The sequence below is a fragment of the Mustela putorius genome, unplaced genomic scaffold (assembly GCF_011764305.1).
Source record: "Mustela putorius furo isolate JIRA1106 unplaced genomic scaffold, ASM1176430v1.1 tig00000275_pilon_pilon_pilon, whole genome shotgun sequence".
Classification (NCBI taxonomy): domain Eukaryota; kingdom Metazoa; phylum Chordata; class Mammalia; order Carnivora; family Mustelidae; genus Mustela; species Mustela putorius.
The window spans coordinates 2,040,282-2,053,092 of record NW_025421341.1 but is presented as its reverse complement, the minus strand read 5'-3'; the positions used below and the strand labels follow the sequence as shown (position 1 = coordinate 2,053,092).

The window sequence follows — 12,811 nt, the reverse complement described above, 5'->3', positions numbered from 1 at the left end:
GAAAAATACTATCATTTTTGCCTAAACCTCACAGACCTCTGGTAGACCCACCTGCAATCCACTCCGCTCAGTGAACATGTTAGTCATCACTCTCCGGTGCCATTACTCGCAAACATAAACTTTGCAAAGCCTCCTATCACCGTTGGGTGAAACAGTTTTGCCGGCAAACCACATCCTACCTACTCTGCGCCCGTGTTACCTCCGCAAATTTCTCTCTATTTCACTCTACAGTCATACTGCCCAATATAGTGGCCACAAGCCACATGTGGCTACCGAGTACTTGAAATGTGGCCCGTCCAATTTGAGACATACTCTAGTGTAATCCTACATCAGCTTTCTCAAATGTGGTTTTTAAAAAAAGGTAAGAATGTCTCATTAATAATCTTTCAGACTGACATGCTGAGATGATGTAATTTTAAATATATTAGACTAAAACATCCCTTTTTTAAAGATTTTATTCATTTATATGCGAGAGAGATCACAAGCCGTTGGAGGGGCAGCGGGAGGACCGACCGCCTACTGAGCAGGGACCCCGGCGGGGGGCTCCATCCCAGGACCCTGAGATCGTAACCTGAGCTGAAGGCAGACGCTCAACCCACTGAACCCGGACTAAAACATTCCTAAAAGTAATTTTACTTGATTGTTACTTTATTAATGTTGTTTTCAACTCCGTAGCTGGTCTGCACTATACTTCTGTGGGATAACGGCAGGTCCAGAGCTCCATGAGCTCGCCTTAGTGAAAGACTCGTTACCACCTCAAACGTTAAACATTTTTCCTGGTGGAAAGTTCACTTCTCCGTAGCTCCTCCCCCTCCTTTATCGTCCCTCATCTCCTACTCATCCTTCAAGATTTAGTTGAGTTATTGCTAAACAACTAATTACTGCTAAATCACTAACTAGTTATTGCGAAATAACTAGTCATTGCCCTATTCCTTTTTCCCAAACCAGTTTCGGGTTAGCTGTGCTTCCTAAGTGCTTGCCCATCCAGCACGGAGCCTGCACTGGTCTGCACCCACGGCTTCCTGGTCGACCCCAACCCATGCCTCCTATACTCGCAGGCTGCTTGTTAGCAGGACTGTGACGTGGTCAGGGTAGTATCCTCAGATTCGAGTTCATGGCTCAGTGCAAAGCAGATACAGACTAACTACTGACAGAATGGGGGTTGGAAGTGACTTCTCTGGACCCAAAATGTGAAACGTGACTGTTAATAATATGGGAGGAGTCATGGATTAATACCGTCTCTTCATCCTTAACCTATCCAAATCCTACCAACCAACACCCTTCAACTGTCTTGCTTCTTTTGTCACCTGCAACATTCTGAAACTTCACTGGTTAATTCAAATGAGGAAATGATCACAAAATAAAATGAACACAATTTCTGTCTTCTAAATATTTTTAAATTCCTATATGGCTAGAAGATATTCACTGTGAGAAATATTACCTATTCACTGGAAAGCATTTTTATAGCATTTCTGAAGATCAAGTCTTTGCAGGAATTTAAATGAGACCTAAAATCAAGTTTTTTTCTCTATAATCCTACACTGCTGGCATTCAGAGAAGTTTGGAGTACATCAGAAATTCTGGCATACCCACATTATAATTAACATTTACCACATTACTCTCCATTAAAAGCAAAAAAATTAGGGTACAGCACATATAAAAGTGGTAAGAACAGTTATTATTTTCTCAGTTGCATCAGATTATAAATTTTAAGTGGTGTCCTCAATGTCCACCCCATTTAACTACTCTGGGTTTTGGGTGGGTTTTTTTTGTTTTTGTTTTTAATGCTTAGGGCCCTTTCATGGCATAGCGAGGATTTTCATCTATCTGCATTTTTGTGATATTAAAATCTCTAGAAGACTTGGGGCACCTGGGTGGCTCAGTGGGTTGAGCCTCTGCCTTCAGCTCAGGTCATGGTCTCAGGGTCCTGGGATCGAGCCCCACATCGGGCTCTCTGCTCAGCAGGGAGCCTGTCCCCCCACCCCCCCCGCCTGCCTCTCTGCCTACTTGTCATCTCTGTCTGTCAAATAAATAAATAAAATCGTTAAAAAAAAAAGTCTTGAAGACTTAGGAAGAGTAAGCCTCACCTTGATTTGCGGTCCAACGTTAAGTGTTTTCCTTTAACTGCTTTACCACTTACTACTTCTCAGCACAGTCATGCTTGTGCTCACTGCACGGGTGAAACACTAACTCAACAGCCACGACTGAGCAGGGCTGCGTGGCAGAAACACAGAAGCTACCGGACACACTCCTGACCACTGAGGCTGGAACTATTTGAGCAACAACTGAAACGCAGCTTTGAATTACCACCCAAAGTACAAAATATCCAAGAATCCACACTGCCAGAAATAATGATTAAATAAATTTTAAACTGAGGGAGAACAGGGGCACCTGGATGGCTCAGGTCAGGATCCCAGTGTTCTCCGCTCTGCTGAGCAGGGCGTCTACTTCTCCCTCTCTGCCCCTTCCCCTGCTCGTGCTCTTACTGTCTGTCTCTCTCTCAAATAAATAAAATCTTTTTTTTTTTTTAAATGAGGGAAAACAGACAAACATCCCATGCAGAAAAAATCCAGATAATTTATGTAGATACTCTGTCTTGGGGAGGGGCATAACTCCCCACCTAAAGCATGGCGTACGCAGGGCTCCCCTTCCAAGAGCACAGTATGAAAAGATGGGGGAGGGGTAACTTGGCAGTGGGGAAACCTGACAAACCCCAACTCAGCCAGGTGAGCAAGGTCAACATCAACAGTGACAAATTATGTTGATAGTGTGTTATCTTTGATAGAATTTAACTAAAACAGCACTTTTAAAAACTCTGGGGTCATCCTAAAATTCAGAACCCCGTCTAATCATGAGCAAAAACATCAGGACCATTCTACAACATACCTGACTGATCTCTTCCAACTGGCATGCTCATCAACAACAAGGAAAATCTGAGAAACTGTCCCAACCAAAGGGAACCTACGGAGGGAGCACGACTAAGCATCACGTGACAACAGGGTGGGACTCCGGGACAGAAAATGGACACGAGGTAATAAGGAGATCTGAATAAACTGTGGGCTTCAGTTAATAATAATATACTCATATTGGCTCATTAGTTGTGACATATATTATGTCCATGTAAGATGCTAACAGGGAAACTGGACGTTGGGCCTGTCAGAACTATCCGTACAATCTGCCCTTTTTCTTTGTATCTAAAACTGTTCTATGAGTGCCTCCGTCAGAAAAACATGCCACTTTTGATTCTGGAGTCATGAATTCAAGCCCCACATTGGGTGTGGAGTTTTGTTTTGTTTTGTTTTTTAAGATTTTATTTTTAAGTAATCTCTACACCCAACATGGAGCTCCAACTCAAAACCCCAAGATCAAGAGTCACACACTCTACCTTGCAGCAAGGCACATTTGACTGCTTTGGCTTATCACTTCATCTATCAGAGGGAAAGAAATCTTACCAGTTCCTAAAGCTTCATGTGTGACCTTCATGTTAAACACTCCAAGATCTGTATTCTAAGCCCAATCTCTTTGTTAAAGGTCAGAAAATACTTCCAATTGCTCAGTGGACATTTCTACCTACAGACTTTCAGGAACATTAAACTCAGTATGTTCAAAGGAGAAACCCTCATTTAAAACCCTAATCCTGTGGCTCCCAATGTGTCCTCAATCATGATTAAGAGCGATCTAATTTCCCCCAGTGATCGAATGAGAGCCTAGCAATGACTGTTTTCTTTACAATCATTAACCTCTCTGATTTCATACAAACATTGTTTAATTCTATTTCTACATGCTCCCTTTACTCTCAATGCACTAACTTTTTTGAATAATTACCAATCCATCATTCAAAACTTGTGGAGGCTGGAGGTGTGCCCAGATATAGCCGAGAACTCCAGTCCTGATATGAGACAGAGACATGGAATGTCACTGTTTTGTGTTCCTTGAGAAGGAAACAGGTCCCCAGTTTGGAGCAAATACCACTGTGTTTTTAGGGACTGACCAGAGATGCAGGGTGACCCCAATGCGCATAAGGGCAATGAACTGCTTCTGTCCATTTACTATATGTAGCTTTTGAAGAAAGATTCCCCTAGAAGCTGGCAGCCCATTAACACTACAGTATATCCCTGTCCCTGAGACCTGAAAACCCTTTGCCAACATCTCCCAAAGATCAGCCAGGGTTTACTGATTGCCACATGTCACTGGGAAAATTCTCCTTCAGCTTAACTATAGCAGATCATTGCTCTAATTAAGCCATTAACCACCCTGTTAATAACCACCCTGTTAATTGAGACAATATAAAATCACATACACCGGGGAGACTGTCGCTAAGCCCCAGAAGGTAAATCTTTGATTGGTCTAAACCAAACCAAGTGGTTCTCAAACTTTTTGTACTCTTAAAACTACTGAGGACTACAAAGTAAATTTGTTATGTGACTTGTACCTATCATTATTTACCATTTTAGAAAATAAAAATTAAAGTTTTTAATTTAGTTATTAATTCATTAAAAAATAAAAGTAATAAACCCATTGCATTTTAATGTAAATAATAATTTTATGGAAAATAACTATTTTTCAAAAGGAAAGATTTGAGAATTCTGGCTTAACAGAAAATGTAGATGTTCATATCTGCTTCTGCATTCAATCTGTTGTTTTGTTTCAAGTACATTTAAGAAAATCCAACCTCATACAAATAAGTTTAAAAAAAAAAAAAAAAGAAGTGTTTTAATAGCCTCTTCAGAAATTTTTGCATATCCTTCTTTGAAAGGATACTAAAACTCAAAAGTGGTAGCTCCTCAAAGGTTAGCTAAAATGTAGAATCTGAAAACAGATCCATGTGACTATGCATAATGCACAAATCTTTTAGTCTATTTTGGTCTTAAAAGAGATCTATTACCTTTGAGTGATTGTGCAACATGCGTTAGTCATTGAGAAAATACTGGTTCACTGAGTTATGCACATCTTTGAAATGCTGACACCATTCATCATACCATACCAAAAGATCCCTTTTGTTAGTATCAGCACTGGTATCATCAGAAAAATATAAGTACTGGGAAGCTTTCAAGCTCAGAGGAGTAGATGTAAGTTACCCAGTATTCTAATTTTCACCTGAAAGCTTGAATTTTTATCATTTGCAACAAATATTGTCAGCAGATTTCCTTAAAGTGACAGGCATTATTTCTTCTGTTCATTTTCAAAAAAAAGTCTGCAAAATACCCAAGTCTGAATAACAGTATTTTGTTCACCTGTTTTTCAGGTTAAAAAAATAACATTAGAAAAGAAAAGTGTTCCAGGAAAGCAGCAGCCATTTCATCTTAAAAGTCAAACAATCACACAGTATGTGACTGAGAAACAAAAGCACTTCAGTATGGACCAGAAAATCACAGCACACTTTGTAGCCGGCAGGGAGACATACACTGACTACTACTAGTGCATTTGGTGCCACAGCCTTGATTTTGTACTAAACAACTGGGAGTTATTACCCACCCCTGGTCCTTTTATACCATCAGTGGAGTGAAAAAGGCAAATGATATCTTATCATTGTTAGAGGAAAGGATTTTCACCTTGTGAACTCCCTAAAAGGATCTGTGTCTCCAAGGTTCCAGAAACCACTGCTGAGTTAAGCCAATATGATGTTCCATTTCATTTGCCAATTAGTTCTGGATTAGGGATGTGACATAATTCTAGCCGAAAAGCCAATGGGACCTCTGGGAACGGTTTCTTTCTTCTAATAAGACATGTGGAAACAAATTTCTGTTTTCTGCTTCTGGACTTTGTCATCTACTTGGGAAAACTAGAAATAACCTGCCCAAAGGGACAAATAACACACTTTTGGAATTTGGAAAAGTGAAAAGATGGAAAACATCTGGGCAAAGTGATGTCATTGATGAATCAATGAATTATTCCACTTTGAAACTACCCTATCTTTACAATTCTTGTTAAGTGAAATGATAAGTACATTTCCTTATGGTTTAAGTGGCCTTAAACAGGTTTTCCATTCAAGTCCAAGCCATTTTCCATTCAAGTCCAAGCCAAGTCCTTGCCATCACTATGCAAAAGACCCCAAGAGCCTGATCACCAGAGTTTGATGCATTCCAAACTCCCTGAATTGGGCAAGCAAAACGAAGTTATTATCAGCCATGTAACTGTAGCTAGAAGGAGGCTTACCAAGCTGAACAATTAAAACAAGTGTCTCCTATAGAGACAACTCAAATAAAACACACAAGATTAAATATTAATATAAACGTAAGAACCATAAAAGGGATCAGAACACCAAAAATTAAGGGAATAGAAAACATTATTCCTGAATTATGGAGTAATCAGGTTTAGAAAGGAACCAGGTGTTCAGAAGCAAAACTCCTGGAATACATTCAAGTGTCAAGAAATCAAACCACAAATTACACAGTAGACTCCTAGGAAAGTATGCATCATTCTGTGTTATTACAACCTACGTTCTCTGCCACCAAGGTTGAAGATACGGTCCTGAGTAAGAGAAGTAGTCAAATACATTTGTGAATTATTAGTTTACAGTAAATAGTTTTCAAACTAAAACAGACCTATCTTTTGATACCCGCATGTGGGTTTGAAGATTTATCTAATTCAATTATTTTTAAATCTCGCACAGTAAGATAAACAAGGGAAATACTTAAAGAAATACAGTAAGAACAAACTGGTCTTATAGATAGGAAAAAATATGTATCTCTGTTTTTAAATTTCGATCTACTTGCCCTCTGTGTGTCAGTAAAAAAGCAGAAATGCTTCACGGCTATTTGTACTTTGCAAGATCAAAGTTCCTGCCTCTAAAATGTAGCCCACATTGGGCGCCTGGGTGGCTCAGTGGGTTAAGCCGCTGCCTTCGGCTCAGGTCATGATCTCAGGGTCCTGGGATCGAGTCCCGCATCGGGCTCTCTGCTCAGCAGGGAGCCTGCTTCCGTGTCTCTCTCTCTCTGCCTGCCTCTCCGACTGCTTGTGATTTCTCTCTGTCAAATAAATAAATAAAATCTTTAAAAAAAAAAAAAAAATGTAGCCCACTGCATAAAGACTGGCTTTAAGGAAATAGCAATCTCTATAAAAGTCAACATTCAACTCCTCTAATGAATAATAATTCTATTATTAAATGACATACAGATATGTTTTAAGCTCAGAAATTAAATACAACTGAGTTACTTACATCTTTTAATTAATTTTGACCACCTCTGGAATAAGTAGATGTTACCACATCAAGATATATTATTTTAGAGGTTTCAAAATAAAGACGTGGCGTCCTTTTGCCTTCTAGTGCTTTCTGGACCTAGAAGAGGTCTAGGAATGGTCTAGATTCTAAGAGGACTGGATGAAATCATGACTTAATTCACATTAGCAGATCAAGCACTACAGTTGTTTAATAAAAGGAAGGAGAATGCGAGCTGAAGCCCTTTCTCTCTATCTGAACTACATTGCAATTCAACTTCACGGAAAATATTTTGATAGGAACAACAAACCATTTAACATCTCTGGGCATTCCTTATCTCAAATCAAAAACATGATAAAACTCCTCTTGTCTGCTCTCAAAACAAATACGAATAAGGCAGACCTCTAAAATCCTCGACCAGAGAGCCGAAGCAATCACGAATAGGTTACCTGAGAGTCACAGCCATTGTATGACGGCATAGCTTCAGTAATCGTGTCTTATAAAGACAGTGCATAGCCCTACATACAGTAGTTACTCTGTATTTATTGAAGTGCTCTCTCCTATTTCATAAATAAAATCTAACTGTTTTGTCCTTTATAAACATTGATCAGCATATCAATAAAATTTTCCATTGCTTTCTATGTTAAAATGTAGTAAAATTCATCTTGTGGTTATACTTTGCCCACACAGTGTTACAAATGCACATAGATGTTACTTACTGGTAAATTTTTTTTTTTCTTTTCTAAGATTGTATTTATTCATTAACGCATGCGCTTGAGAGAGAGAGAGACAAAGCAAGGGGAAGGCAGAGGGAGAAAGACAAGCAGACTCCTGCCCACAGGGAGCCCTACATGGGGCTCGATCCCAGGACCCTGAGATCATGACCTGAACAGAAGTCAGCCACTTAAGGGACTGAGCTACCCAGGTGCCCCCTGGTAAATACTCTTAATCACAAATTGAGATTGCTTTCAAAGGCTATTTTTCAGAAGTAATTCCAAATCAAAGACCCAGCAAGGATTAATCTATTTCCATTTAATCACATGTTTTTTAACCAACCTGAAGCACTAACAGAAAACAAGGTATCAGCAGCTTTTAATTATGGTTAAATGAGTTAAATTACGATTTTATCTAACAACCTGGTTTCATTTTTTAAATAGGAAATAAGTCCTTTGAACTCTGGAGTAATATTGTGTATTGAGCTATTGTTGAAGATGTGGTTGAATTTCTTTAAACAGCTGTACAGCCTGGGGCTAAGATACGTTTGCTGTTTAACAAGAGAATGAATTTTTTAATCAGAGATTCAATTTGACATTCTAAACATAGATGTCAAGTGAAATAACTAGTTTAATCCTTCTGGTAGTAGTATGGAAATATTTCTTCAAATTGTCCCTTTCAATCAGGTGCCAAAAAATTGACATGAATATTGTTAGCCTTGTCAGCCATCAGAAAAGAAATTTTGCCAAGTCATTCATATAAGTGTAAGCACTTGCCACGTGCTTATATTAGGTGAGAGAGTCTCCTCCACCTGAGACTGATATGCTTGGTCCGCAGCTCCACAGCTGTGGTTGTACGCAGACACAAATGATTTCAAACTCACTGGTGCTACTGCAATGATCCAAGCAAAAGATGCTTATACGAAAGTAGTAACAGATTTGAGATCTATTTGGGTGGTAGAATTGATAGGACTTAACCTGGATAGTAATGTGTGCAGGGGATGAGGTTGGGAGATCAAGAACTCTTTTTTTGGTATGAAAAAGCGTATAGATAAAGGAGGTATCTTTTACCAAGAGGGACAAGATTGGAGGAGGAGCAGATTTGGAAGTGGTGGGGGTGGATGGAGACTTACTAGTTTGAGCTATTTTAAGCTTGAGATACCTGAGACATCTCAGTGGAGATGTCAAGTGAGTAATGGAATATCCAGGTCAAGCTCCAAAAAGAAGTGTGAGTCAGATAATAAATTTGGAGTTGTCAGTGTTTAGATGATATTCAAAGCCACCAGACTGGGTAAGATTGCTCCAGAATAATTGGAAAGCATTAAAGAAGGCCCAGGATCTCTGCATAGAAAACTTGTCCTACCCCATTTTTTCTAGACTAATTTCTCGAGTATTTAGATCTCTCTGCTTAATTTTTTCAAAAGACTTTTCTTGACCCCATAGTCTAAATTAGGCACCCTGACCCCACAATATGTCCTCAACCTCTTTCTTCCAAGTATTCATCATAATTTGCAATGAATTAGTTGTCTTTATTTACTTTGTATTTGTCTTTCCGCTAAAATGTACGTTTCTTGAAGACAGAGGCCATTTGCTTTTAATCTGGATCCCCCACTCCTGGCATGTAATAAATAGTAAGTTAAGTGTTAAGAAATGAATGGAAGTGGGTGTGGCTATTGACTGAATGGAAGATGGCCCCGCTAAGGTGATAAGAATTTAGCAGGTGTGTTTGTGTGTGTGTGCATGTATATATTTGAAATTATCATTTATCTTAAACTTTCCTAAGGGAAGAATAAATTAAATAGCAAAGGATTCAAGCATTCTCATTTACTCACTCACTCTCTGTGGAGGGTCTGTGATATATGAATGTTTATGGGAAACTTTGTATGTTCAGAGTACAAACAATTCATCAACTGTACAAGTGTTCTATCATAAACTCCCAGGGTTTGGAGCCAACGTTATTCATCTGTACCTCCCTCGAGGCTCTCTTAGGCATGGTGGGCAGTCCAGAAATGTTCATTGTTTCAGTGCACCCTTTAACTGCTACAGTAACACATTTATCGGCGTGTTTCAGTTATAACTTTAGTAAACAAGGTGATACGACGTTGATTTTGTTGACATTTTGCTTCTACTCAAAGCGCCCATCTTTGCAAATGTTCCTTTTACCGGCAGTTCATTTCTAAAGTTGATTTTAATAGGTCTAACTCACAGATTTCTTCCACAAGGGACTTAATAAAATTATCCAAAACCAGACACTACCAGAAGTATGAAGTCTACAAAACTGTACACTGACAGCAATCTGTCCCCACATTTGGCATTACCAGTACTGCCTAAAAACACTGGTGGTTTCTGCTGTCCCTTAGTTTTAGAGATTTTCAAGGCAACATCTGGCCACTCAGTATACTCCGTACATACGTGCACCGTCCTGCTCTCGGGTTTCCCTGCCTTGTTTCCATGTCCTTCCCAGTCTTATTTCCTATCGTAAAGGACATGTCTGAATGTGGGCAATACAAGTTTTTTCTAAGAGTCCTAGAATGTTGGTACCGGCATATCTTTAGAAATCTCTCTTCCTTACTTTTCAGCTACTCGGGTAATTACATCATCTGCTGGGTTTTATTAATCTGGGTCATATAATTGCCTTTCGGGTGTGTTGCTAATGGTGGGAAGATGGTACTTCTCCAAGCACCCACTTCCCCAGTCCTCGGGTACACGGAATGACGTAAACCAGCCACTCACTGAAATGAGCGTCCTCACTGTTCATGCCGTTTTAAAATGGAAGAATGGACAATTACTGAAGTTGTAGCTATTTTGTTTAAATAAATCACTTTGGGGAGTATGAGTCACTGAGGGAGGTTTTTGCCTTGTTTTGTTTTAGTGCAGATTTCTAGATGTATCGTTTCAAAATGTTCTGAGAGACTAACGAGGAATAAATTAACCAGAGTCATTACAGCAAATTGAAGTCTACGCATATCCCTGGTTAAAAGCTCCCAATTTAGATCACTTCTTAGGTAACAGTGAACCCTCAATTTAATACAGAAAGGTAATATTTTAAAATACACTTTTAAGGCAATCTCTGAGCTGCTCAGAATTTACTGATGCATCATCATGAATTTATTTTCCCCAAGAAACACAGATTAATGCTTTGAGATAAAAACAGCCAAGGGACATGGGAAGACATTGATGTGCCAGGAGAGAAATTGTATCTCCAGGCTACAACTATTTATCAATTTTCCTGCCACTAAAACTTACCAGCCAGTTTGTGAGCCTGAGATACAGATGAGTAACTCTATATAGAGACATCTTCTCTTTGGGGAAAATTTACTCAGGGAAAATATTACCCATTGGCGATACCTTCCTTGACATCTTCTTCACCTTTATCTGCAACCTGCACAGTGACTCTCCAGCTGACCCTTTCTAATTACGGTCTCTGCTCTGGGATAAGAATCCCTAAAATCTAGAAGGAATATGGTCTTTAAAAGGAAGCTCTTCTGTTTTCATTTCCACAGATTTAGAAAAGGCTTGAGTTGGTGGTGTTTTTTTTTTTAAGACATTATACAGTTTCGTAAAGCATATTTTGTGGCCATGAGAAAAAGTACGTATTATTCTCTCTTTTGCAGGTCAAATTGAGCTTTCTTTCTTACTCTCTCATCTCAAGCTTCAGGAACAAAGCCATCAAGAGAGAAGATGTCAATTCAAAAGTAGCCCTGCTGTATCGTCTGATTTAGACTCACTGCTATTCGTACGCTACTATCTGAGTGTGGGCTTCTTACCCCGGGAAGTCTGACAAATTTGAGGCTTTCTGAGAATGTGACTCCTATCTCCAAGGGGAAAATAAAGAGTCCAGAGCAGAAGAAAATTTCAGAGGTTTCCATTTCCTCAAGATAAGGAAGGCCAGAACAGGGTCCCCTTTGGCAATTTTAGAGGCCTAGACCTCTGTGAAGATTAAAATTCCTCTAACACGGTGTAAAGCAAATCAGTACCAAGCTATAAGGGCCCAAAATGTAACACTTACCTGTATATGTAAATTAAGAAGTTCTCTCTGGTTTGCTTTTGTCTCTTCCTTTTGCCTATAAAAATTCAGATGAGGCAGAGGCCTTCTTTTTTATTTATTTCATTTTTCACTCTGATTTTTTTTTTTAATGATGTTACTTATTTTAGAGAGCAGGCCCAGGGAAGGAACCGAGGGGGGAGGGGATGAGAGAGACCATCTCCCGCAGGCTCCCCGGCGGAGTGCAGAGCCCAAGCTGGGGCTTAATCTCATCACTGGAGATCAGGACTGAGCTGAAACCAAGCGTTAGATGCTTCACCGACGGAGCCCCCAGGCGTGCCCCCGGCACTCACACACGTGTTTTCTTGGCTCATCTCTCCTCCCCAAGCTTTGCACACACACTTCCTAAACGGACAGGCAAGGGAATGGTAAATGGTAAAGAAGCACTTCTTACCTAACTGGCTGATTGGAATAAGTCGTCAACAAAGTCTTCGACCTGCAAAGCGGTACTGGCCCAAGACGGCGGCCATTCTCAGACTTATGTTATTGGCACCTTCTGAAATTGCCTTTTCAGAGTTTGCTAACTTGTGAGGTTCTCTCTTCCCTCCTTGGTAGTCAATTGCCACACCTGGTTTTTGGTTTTTAATTTTATTTACTCTTTTAAGTAAACACCACCCCCAACACGGAGACTGAACTTGAGATCCCAAGATCAAGAGTCCCAGGCTTTGCCAAGTGAGCCAGCCAGGCGCCTCCACACACCGTGTCTTTAATTAATGGAAACAGGCTTTCTTTTATGCTGTGGATACACCACCAGATTTTGGCTGGTGAATGGTCTTTCTCCTTTATCTTCTTCATGACTATAAATTTTCAGGAAATGACAAAGCTTTTATTTTAGATTTTGAGTCGTTGGTCTAATTTTTCCCAATCTGTATACCTAAGAGGTATGTGTGTGTG

General features: G+C 39.7%; 1 protein-coding gene across 1 annotated transcript in view; it reads right to left on the bottom strand.

The window, feature by feature from the left end:
- Window positions 1-12,811, bottom strand: part of SLC39A10 (solute carrier family 39 member 10) — a 136,217-nt gene that overhangs the window by 80,284 nt on the left and 43,122 nt on the right. The gene's annotated exons all lie outside the window — the stretch shown is intronic.